Source organism: Cupressus sempervirens, chromosome 8 (genome assembly GCF_028749045.1).
Source record: "Cupressus sempervirens isolate cs-2001-9-10 chromosome 8, ASM2874904v1, whole genome shotgun sequence".
NCBI classification, from domain to species: Eukaryota; Viridiplantae; Streptophyta; class Pinopsida; order Cupressales; family Cupressaceae; genus Cupressus; species Cupressus sempervirens.
This window is the reverse complement of record NC_143125.1, coordinates 635,137,364-635,148,003: the sequence shown is the minus strand read 5'-3', so window position 1 is coordinate 635,148,003 and position 10,640 is coordinate 635,137,364.

The following is a 10,640-nucleotide window of genomic DNA, read 5'->3' as shown; positions in this document are numbered from 1 at the left end:
ATTATCTTGCGTCCTTAGTTCCTCTCGAAGTCATTTTACTCAATTAAACACAGTGCTTGCCACTCAGAATTTATTGAAACCATCCAGCCAAAATGCAAGAGTGGGTGTATGATTAGATCGTGGGGGTCGAGTTGTTACTGGTTAATAAATGTTCAATAGTTGTGAAAAAATGTCTCAATCCCCCATATAGAGAGAGGGGGGTCAAGGCCGAGGATATGTTTATTACAAGAACTCGAACAACAGGGTTGTTGATGTGCTGACAGAGATGGAGGAGTGCTCCAGCTGATTTCTACAAAACAAAATTGCCTCAAAGTTGCTACAATATATTTTTTCCCTTTTGCCAATTTTCAATTCTATGTTGCAATTCATCTTGATTTAGATGCTAGATATGGACACCTATCGACTGTACTCTTGGACCGTCTTGGGGTACAAGTGCTAGTGTAGTTGCTCGTAGGTGACAAATACAACCTTTCTCTTCAAATTTTTATCATGATTAGAAATAATAGGTGTTCAGTCTTTATGTATATTTATTTACACTTATAATTTTAATAACTGATAACTTTAGATGATTGTTGGAAAAAAAAAAAAAAAAAAAAGAGGGGTAAAAATTTATTAAGACAGAAAGGAATACAACAAGGAGAGCTCAACAAGGAGCTTGATCCTAAGCAACAAGATCATCAAATTCTTGCACCATTTCAAAGGACAATTGCCTCCTATCCCTAATATTCCAACCCGAATCATGACTAGAAGCCCATTTAGCTAAACAATCAGCAGTTCTGTTCCATTCACGAGGAATATACGTGAACTTAATGAACTAAAAAGAGGTAGAGAAGAGAATAATCTGCTTAACAACAGTGGACAGCTACCAACTAACATCCTCAAGCTCTTGCGAAGAAAGCATGTTCACCACCACCTCGAAATCAGACTCACAGATAATCTTATTCCATCCCCGCAAGCAACACTGTTTCACAGCATATAAAAATAGCTTGAGCTTCCATGATATTGTTAGTATAATCACCCTTATGAACTGAGAAAAAAAATTTAACATCCCCAGAACTACAACGAGCCACTCCGCCAATACCAGCAGGGCCAGGATTCCCACGGGAAGAACCATCAATGTTAATTTTCAGAACTCCACAGGGAGGAGGAGTCCAGTGCCCATCCCAGTTAACCTGACCCTTCCTCTGATGGTGAAGCTTCTTGGACATAGAAGGAAACGTATGAGCAACAGCCCCATCTTGAAAATGAAAATTGAGGCGATTACAGATAGCAAGATCAACCAGATCCATACTCCCATCAAGTTCACAGTTCACAAGAATAGTTTCCTGAAGAGAATGTGATATTTTCCACCAAAGATGCAAAACACCAAGCCGAATATCTTGGAATATGCGATGATTCCTCTCCAACCAGATATGTCAAAGCATGAAAGATGGGCCAGCAATCCAAGCAGCATGGAGAGAAGAAGACTTGGAGGGAGCACTACCCAAGCGAGCCCAAAACTCTGGCAAAGAGGAAGCATGCCGACAAGAGCAACCCCAAGCGCTCCACCAAAGGTGCCATATCTGAATAGAATAGGAGCAATGGAAGAATAGATGGGAGACAGACTCCTCTCCATGACCACACAAAACACAATAAGAGGGGCCCTGAAATCAACGTTTAGAAAGATTATCCCAGGTAAGACAACGGTTGTGAGCCACTAGCCACATGAAAAAATTGCACTTGGAGCAAGAAACTTTATTCCAAACTTGCTTCCACCAAGGGACCTCAGCATCCCCAAATAATTGTCTAGTTATCTCCTGATACCCAGCAGAGACATGATATTTACCAGACAAGGTACCGCCCCAAGCCAAAACATCTGGACCAAGCAAAGAAGAACACTCTCTAGAGGCCAAAATTTGAGAAAGCTCCTAACGATCCATGTCTGTACCACCAGGAGGCCAATCAGAAGAATGCTTCCATCTGTAACCAACAACAGGTCCCAATTGATAAGGAGTCTTGTAGTGAGCCACTTTATCCCATCCAGCGGTCAGAAAAGAGTCGCAGAGAGGCTGAAGATGAGGGTATATGGATAAAATGGAAGGGAATCCATCCCAAGCATCAGACCAAAACAAAGCCTGAGAACCTCCTTTACATATCCAGAATAGACCCCTCTTCACCAACATCGCACCTGTCTTCAAAGTATGCCAAACCATTTAGGCACGACCTTCAAGAGGAAGTGTAGAAACAGAGCAAGGATCAACAACATGAAAATATTTATGAGTGATAATATGAGCCCAAAGTTGATGTTGTCCAAAGCACCATCGCCAATAAAGTTTAGCAGCCAAAGCTTGACTACTCAAGAGAGCAGATTGAAGACCAAGACCACCCTCCTTTTTAGGCCTACAAACAGTTGCCCAATTAACCAAGCTCCATTTAGTACTACAAAAATTACCACTCCAAAAGAATTGTCGAGAAAGAGAATCAAACTCCTTGAGAAAGTGAATAGGTGCAGCCTGAACCATGCTTCTATAAGTAGGAAGAGCTTGGATAATAGCTTGAAGAAGAGTAACCCGGGCGGCAGTAGAAAGCTATCTATGAGTCCAATGATTTACCTTATTCTGAAGCTTGGTAATCAAATTTTGCCAGAAGAGACGTGGCTGCCTAGAAAAAACAATAGGAATGCCAAGATAAGTCAAAGGAAGTGACCCAATCTGAAACCGTAAGATACCAACAATCCTGTGCTGGATAGAATCAGGAGTGTTAAAAAAGTAAATGGAAGATTTGTCCTCATTAACTTTCTGGCCTGAAGCTATCAAATAAACGTCCAAAGAATGTCGAAAGGCTTTAGCTTCCTTGATCCTAGCAAGACTGGCAAGAGCAGAATCATCAACAAATTGAAGATGGGAAAGAGAAGATAAGCCATTACCCCACTACCAGCCTTGAATAGAATTCTGGGACACCTGATGCTTAATGAATCTGCCCAAGCCTTCAACCATGATGATGAATAGATATGGGGAGAGAGGGTCACCCTAGTAGAGGCCTCTAGAAGCACCAAATAGTTGAGAAGGTTGACCGTTAATAAGAACAGAAAAAGAGGCAAAAGTAACACAACTCATAGTCCAACTCACCCAGTCAAAGCTAAATCTAAAAGAAAGAAGAATACTCCTTAGGAAGCTCCATTTAACTCTATCATAGGCCTTAGCCATATCTAGCTTAACAAACATGGCTCTCTCCCTTGAAGTAGCCATAGAGTGAATAGCCTCAGTAGCAATAACCACCCCATCCAAAATTTGTCTGCCAACAACAAAACCACCTTGTTCTTCTGAGATAATAATGGGAAGCCACCATTTCATTCTCTTAGCAATCAACTTAGTAATAACTTTGTAAACCACATTACATAAGGCAATTGGTCTAAAAAACTCCAATTGATTAGCACCCTCTCTCTTAGGAATAAGAGTCAAGAATGTAGAGTTCAAAGCTCGAAGCATCTGCTTGCTAGCATAGGATTCCTTAACCACCTCCAACAAATTATGATTAATGATGTCCCTAAATTCTTGAAAGAATTCAACTGGAAAGCCATCAGGACCAGGAGCCTTCCCCTTAGGCATGCCAAAGACCACCTCCTCCAGCTCTTCCAAAGGGATTGGACGCATGAGATAATCATTCATTTCCTGAGCGATAAGAGAAGGAATACAGGACAAAATAATATTTTCTTCATTATAAGTAGGAGGAGAGTCCTCAAAGAAGAGGGTAGAGAAGTACCAAATAGCCTCCTGGAACAAAGTTGGCAAGGAATTTAGTTGGATACCTTGAGAATTAACCAAAGAAGAGATAGTGCTCTGATTCCGGCGAGATTGCACTGTTTTATGGAAAAAGGCAGTGTTTCGATCACCTTCTTGGAGCCAATCAACTCTAGCCTTTTGCTTCCAAAAAATTTCCTCTCGAAGTTCCCATTCTTCTAGAGCTCTAGAAGCAAGGGATTCAGCCTTGCCAAGATCCTCTGAAAAACCTTGATCTCTAATCTCCCTTGTGATGACATCAAGATCTTCTTGAGCAAGCCTCTTCATAAAGTGAAGGTTCCCAAAGCATTGCCTATTCCATATCTTGAGCTGCCTTTTAACATATTGAAGCCTTTTAGAAAATAAGAACATTGTAGTACCATATGCAGGAGCACCATCTTTCCACCAACAAAAAACAAAATCACGAAGAGAGGAGTCACGAAGCCACATCAACTGGAACTTAAAAGGAGGATGCTTCAGAACACAAGCCCCTATAGCAGAAAATTTTATTGGCCAATGATCTAAACCCCTCCAATCAAGGATTTCTGAAGAGATAGTAAGGGTGCCACTAACCCAGAAGCAATAAACAAGAAATCTATCCAGACGTTCTGAGATAACATCAACACCAGTCCTACAATTATTTCAAGTATAGAGACCATTAGAAGGCTTAACATCAGAGAGATGCAAAAGAGATATGTGTTGCCGAAGAAGAGTAGAAGAAGGCCCCAATCTAGCCAAACCACCATGGATCTCCAAACTTAAAACTGAATTGAAGTCCCCTGCTAACACCCAAGGATGATAAGGATGACAATTTCTAACATATTGAATATGTTCCCAAAGTTCCTCCTTTCCCGCAAGATCAATAGGTGTATACACATTAGTAACCATGATTACCTCTCTTGAGTCTAGAGCAGAAGCTACCATAGATAGAGTTGAGCAAGAAGACATCTAGCCAAGGGGAGAAATTTTTTGAGGATCCCAATATATAGCTAAACCAGCAGCACTTCCTGTTTCCCCAACACACTGGCATTAGCCACGATACCAAATACTAGAGGCATGTTGGACCATAGACTCCATAAAGAGCTTAGTCTCTTGGATACAAAAAACATTAGGACTATGATCAACCACCAAGTTATGAATAGCCTTTTGTCTAGGGATGCTATTCAACCCCCTTACATCCCATGAGAGAATAATCATCATTGGGTAGAATTGGGAAAATGAGAATCCAAAGGTTTCACTGAACCAGACTCAATCAATATATCTCCTGTGAGTTTAATCTTCTCTTGGTCTATTTTGTGCCCACTCCTTAGAGGGGGAGTAAAAGAAACCCGCTTAAAGGGTTGAGGCATCAACCCCAAGGGGAGAGGAGATCCCTTACCCTTACCTGATGGTAGCACATCCTTAACCAACTCAGCCAAAACAACATCATTATCCTCCAACACTGCAGGAGTCACCAGAGCCTCTGTCACAGGAGCTACAGGGACCTCACAGTTCTGGTATACTATAACTTGGGATGCCCCACAAGCATCATTAGGAACAGATCTCTCATCTAGGAAAACTAGATCAGAAGAGATAGGAGGAGGAATACACTCCTCTAGAACCATACTATCTAGCACCTCAAAGCGGTTAAAACTTGAATCAGATAATCTTTCTTTCAAAGGCCTCTTTTGACCACATCCCTTAGCTCGAGGGCGAATAGGGGTAAATCCATCCTTATCCTGCATTTGAGGCTTACCCTTACCTGTAGCATCTTGCAAACTCATCCCCTTGGTAGTATTAGCCATCTGAGATTGTCCTTTCCCTGTAGTATCTACCAAACCACCAGCATTGCCAGCTATAGAACCATCCACTCTTTTGAAACTCGAGTTACGAGGGCATTGATGCTGTAAATGACCATACTCATGACAAATCCGATAGCGGAAAGAGAGGGATTCATAATCTAACTGCCGCACCCAAGAAGAATCCCCCAAAAAAATTTCCAAAGAATCTGGTAATGGGTTATTCAAATTAATTTCAACACAAATTCTAGCATAAGAAATAACCTTTTTATCGAGGGATTGATGTGCGACCGCAGCCGGCTTCCCCAACAAAGCAGCAATTTTTCGAAGGATGTCTTCACGCCAAAATTCCAAGGGAAGACGAGGCAAGCGAACCCAAACTGGCACTGTTGAAGGGAGATCCTCAGCAAAATTAAAACCTGAATGCCAGGGTTTGACAAATAACCCCACATGGTTGTAGAAATAAGGACCTCCTTCAAAAAAATGATCATGATTAGACATGCAAGAGAATACAACAAAAAAATAACTATTCCCTGCCAACATAAGCTCCATATCGCCTTCCACCTGCCATGAATGGCGGATCCATGCCTCAAGAGCAGATAGGGAAATTTAGATTCCAAGAAATTTGCATATCAAAGCATGCTTGGTCCAATAATCAATGTCCTCCATTATAGCTATTGGAGGAATAACCAGAATAGGGTGATCATGGCTACGCAGAAAATAACCATTAACTTTTTTCAGCTTGGAGCTCTCCCCTAAATAAAATGATTCAGATCGCATTGCATGCATAGTTGGAGAAGAACCATCTGTTCTCACCAACGCAGAAGAAATCCCAGGCCTTTCCATGCAAACAATAAAACCCCAATCCGAAATTGACTGCAGAAGATTTCCAAAAACACCCACGCAAATTATGTCCAGATGATTGTTGAAAGAACATTTTGGTGAGAATAAATTTTAATCCAGAAGAATTTGTAGGAAATATATGTGCCAGAATCTATTCAACCTCTAGCAAGTATTGGGAATTTTGATTGTATTTCAACTTCTATCAAGTATTGTGATATTTCGATTGTATTTTATATAGACTTTGGATGCGGAGCATTAGTTAATGTTTAAATTTTATGTATTGTTATTCAAAAACAAGTTAATTAGTATATGCATTTGATGCATCTAGTTGAGCATGAAGAAACAATGGATTGGTCTATTCTTCTCTTACATATATGCAGGTGATGACTGCGACGAGGACAAAATAAGAATGAAAAATCATATTTTGATTTACTCAGATCGAAGAAGATGGTCATCATTAATATAGAGGCTTTGATTCCAAACAATTCAAACTGTCCCAAGAAAGTGTTTCGGTGCTGGAAAGACGTCGTTTTCATATAAAATGCCACTAATTTTTTCACTTACTCTCGGACAATGTTGAATGGAAACAAATGTGCAACACGTGAGCATCAAATTAACTTTAAAAGAAATTCTCCTTCTATGAACTAGAGTGGAATAGAAATTTTCCATAATTCGTATAAGAAAATGACCATAGACTTCAAATAGATAAGTTGAATACAAATATTTATTTCATGACAATAAGATACAACAATGCGCAGGCCAAAAATACATGATAGTAAAATTATTTCTGAGAACACTTTTATCACTGCATCTAGTGAACTTAAAATTTGCCCATGTGAAAGCCTAAATAAGTATTTATCTAGGCGCACTCTCTGCAGGAGAAAAACTGTGAACTCTTATGCCTAATGATCCAAATATAGTACTAAGTTGTATCAAAGCTAATGAAATTAAATATAAAATTAATTTGTGTAAATTAATTTTCATAAATGACAATTTCTTTTAACAATATATAGGGTCAATTAAATGAAAAATAATATTTCTCATTCTTAAGTATATATTAATTTTTAAAATCTAATTTAATTTTAATCTAATTTTTTTAATATAAATTGTAAGGAAACTTGGCAACAAATAATATAACTATTCCGACATAACTCATAGATCTTAAATAAACATGGAATTAAAATTCACATGCAAGAGAATAGACAACATACTTACAAAATTGTGATGCAAGATATATCCTAGGAAACTCTCATTGAGAGAAAAACCCAGCCTCCAAAAGCATCCATCACCATGTATTATTTAGCAAAAATATCATTGCAATAAAACCATGAAAGCCTTCAAAGCCATAATCACTACTGAGCAATCTATATGAACAAACATGAATCCACACATCTCATGCCATGCTTCCAATCTTTACAAAGTCTCACTTGGCTAATCTGTCAAGCCTTGTCCCGCTTGACTTTTGCCTTTTGTCTTCTCACTCTCTACAACAACTACCCTTGTGGTTGCTTATATAGTAGCAAGTCCCACAAAACCACCAAGTGGTATTACATAAACCATGTGCTACCTAACCCACTAACCCCACATTTAATATTAGGCATTTAATTATTTTTTCCAATATTAAATAATTAGATAAAATATTATCACAATGTTAGAATGCAACTCATCAAGAATATCTCATGAGAATCTTTACATGTTGCAAATCCATCTAGGTACAACATTACATAATAAAATAAAATAATAAAATATAACAATATTATGCAATGTGTGCAACACTCATTATCTCAATAATCTTCCACTTGTTTTATACATTGCATAGGGGCAATCCGTAGCCACATAAATGAACAATGGAACAATCCCTCCTAAAACATCCACTATCATGGATCAAAGTACACAAAGTGCTCTATCCTAGTACTTGCAACAAAATCAAAGTATCCAGCATCTCAAACATGAATGATCTCACCTCCTCTTATGTTATTGCCACTAGACATACATAGAAGCCATCCAAAGAAAAAGCCACCCAACTTGTCACATCAAAAGATCATAAAATCCTATACCAGCTGAAATGCCAAGCACAAAAAAAACCTGATCCAAAGGTAATTACATGTATCCGTAGTTGTCAAAATATCCATAGCTGAAATAGTACCCATAGCAAGTGCCAAACCCATCCAACTATCCATACCTCCAAAAGTATAACAAGTGAATCTTACATCATCAACATATCCAATCTGTAACCTGCAATCACAAGCCTCAATAGAAATACCTACCACATATATACCAAGAAGCTCCCATTGCAAAAGATAATGTCAAAGCTATAACCAATCCATTCACAACATCTGAAAGGAGTGAATCCATGTAGTCTCAAGGACATCCACAATACATAAACTAATACTCTGCAAGAACAAGTCTCAAAACAAGTCTCCAACACTTTCCTAAGTTCTCCACAACCAACAGAGGAAAGAGATAAATGAATAACAATGTCATCTCTCACATGACATATATGAGCACAAACTAGTGATCACAATCTCTAACCAATCTCAAATCCAATGTAAGTGAAATTGAACATCTAGAAAGATAACCAAGACCAAAGAGAGAAACTATGCAAATCATAACCTATATCATGTCCTTCTACACACACCTCTAGATGTAAATTGTGAAAGTATGATATCCTCCATTAAACCCCAATCAAGAAGCCTCAACAACACCCAAACCATACCATATAACTACTCAAGGATGTAAGCCTCTCACAAGAAGATCAAACTCATAAACCATTCCTAAACCAAGGAGTAACCATTTTTAATACAAGGAATATGCCTAATATAAAACTATCTCTCAAACTCAACTAACATAAAAAACATATGCAAATGGAGATAACCAATGCTTTACCATCTCTCAAATGAACCTTCTAGAACTAACTCATGTATCATAACTCAAGATCCATATCCATGAAAGACAATCATAAATATAATGCAACTGAGAAAAATAATGGGCTATACCTCTCAAATAGTAAACCACTGAGTAGACCAAGAGTCGAGGATGTGAATGCTCATCAAGATACCAAAGTCTCCAACCAAGACTCATCTAAGAACAATCTCTTCTCAAGTCCATATCAGGTGATTGCTCCTTGAACTTCCTACTAAAACCATCAACTGTCCCAACAAATACTTCTCTAATCCAAGAGAAATCAGCATCACCACCATCTCTAAGTATCCATGAGCACCTATAACCAATCAATCCATGCCAACTCCAAATGCAACATTACAATATCATGAAGTATCTGGCTTATGATCAATGTACTCAATACCAATAAACTAAACTACGATCAATGTCAAAGTTCCAACCATGGCCTCATGAATATAAATATGACAATATGATCTAACCATCTCAACCAAAGAGATAACATGCTCCAAATGAACATACCAATAAATGTCACAACTCTAAACACATATCAAGAGTATACTATGACAATAATGAAACCATCCTCATACCAAGGATAACATGCCAAATAAAAATATCAACCACACCTTTACCAAGAACCCTGTGAGTCCTTAAGATGCAACCATCTTCACACACTACATAGAAAACTATCTCCACATACCATGAAGAACCAAGTGCACCATGCAAATGTCAAAGATGCTTCTATAGAAACAAGATCTAAGACAAACCTCCAACATTTGCAAACACTCAATAAATATATCAATGCCAAGAAAACTCCCACTCAATCGTGGTATTGAGTCACCCATGGCATCATAAAATCCATCTTCTACATGAAGATCCAAACCAAACCAGAAACTAATCCTGCATTGTCACCTCATCACTATCACACGCTCCCACTAAATTGTGTATCCAAGCTATCCATAACATCATGATGAAAATATCCTCTTCTAACCATGAGAATCAACCAAGGCATCAAATTATCAAAGAACTCAAAGTGCACATCATGAGCTCCTCAAAAGAAACCAAATAACCATGATCCTCAACCAAGAAGATATATAACCATAACAAAATCAGAAATTCAAATCAATGAACATCAAGGATGTACCTATATATCCAATCATGTCATACCAAAATCTATGTCACTATGATCACATCCATGAACCAAGTATCTGGCTCTCAATATGTCCAACCTGTCAATATAAAATAGTCAACCACAATCTTCCACCATGATTATACTTGGTAACAACATCTCATCCCTTCTACATGAAGAAAACAAATCATGTGACTTAGGGCATAAACAATCCAAATCCAAGCCACCAATCTG